We start from the raw sequence: 979 nt of genomic DNA, 5'->3' as shown, positions 1-979 counted from the left end.
TCCTTATTGAAACAAAGCAAGAGATACATCAGACAGACAGAGGAGGAAGACATGGCCTTGTATATTTCTCGTCTAAACTAAAAATCTAGCCAATGAGGCAGAATAAGGGACGGGATCTTAAAAGTCAGACCATGGATGCTCCTCCTTTGTGTATAGAATTAAGGTTCTTTTAGAAGAAGTGTCACAAGCAGGGATTGACTGGATGACTGCCCTGGTGTACAAATTTTTCAGCTGTAGAGGATGTAGTTCCCTTTGGACAACTGTATCTAGAGGCTTCTTGTTCTGGGCTTTCCAGCCTCCAGAACTATGAGAAATAAAAATTTGTCTACTATAAATTACTCTGTGGGTTTGCTTTGACTGCACAAGTTACACGGTCTGTTTTAGTATGCTACAACAGCGTAAAACAAATTAGCACAGAACATGGGACAGCTGAGGCAACGGTTGTCATGCAGGTACATAAACCCAGCATTACAACACAGCTTGAAGCCTCTAAAGCTAAGAGAGGGCTTGGACTGATTCTATCAGGAGAGTCCAGAAATAGTTGGACACTGCAGAGATCTTTCCTTCATATTTCTGCACTTTAGAAAATAAATGCATGCTGTTTTAAATACCAAGTGTACGGCATGTTGCTATTTAGGCGGTCCTAACTAAAATATGTACTCATGGGTAGACATTTTCCAATTTTGACTCTAAGCTATTTTTAGATTTTATTCAGGGTATTTTTATACAAATTTTAAACAGTTATAAAGTGTCACTTATTCCCCTTATTAAAATAAAAATTAAAATAAATTGATTAAATAAATTTGTGGGTTAGTTGAATATACAGTAAATAATGACCAAAAATAAAAATATACTCTGAAGTGCCATAAGATATTTTTGTATCAGCAATTTATTCTTTGAACTATATACTGTATACTGCAAGCTTAGCGTTTCATATTGTAAACAACCTGATAATTCTTTTTTTTTTTTTTTTTTTTTT

Source organism: Octodon degus, unplaced genomic scaffold (assembly GCF_000260255.1).
Source record: "Octodon degus isolate 3935 unplaced genomic scaffold, OctDeg1.0 scaffold00202, whole genome shotgun sequence".
Taxonomy (NCBI): domain Eukaryota; kingdom Metazoa; phylum Chordata; class Mammalia; order Rodentia; family Octodontidae; genus Octodon; species Octodon degus.
Note: the sequence above shows the minus strand (reverse complement) of the source record.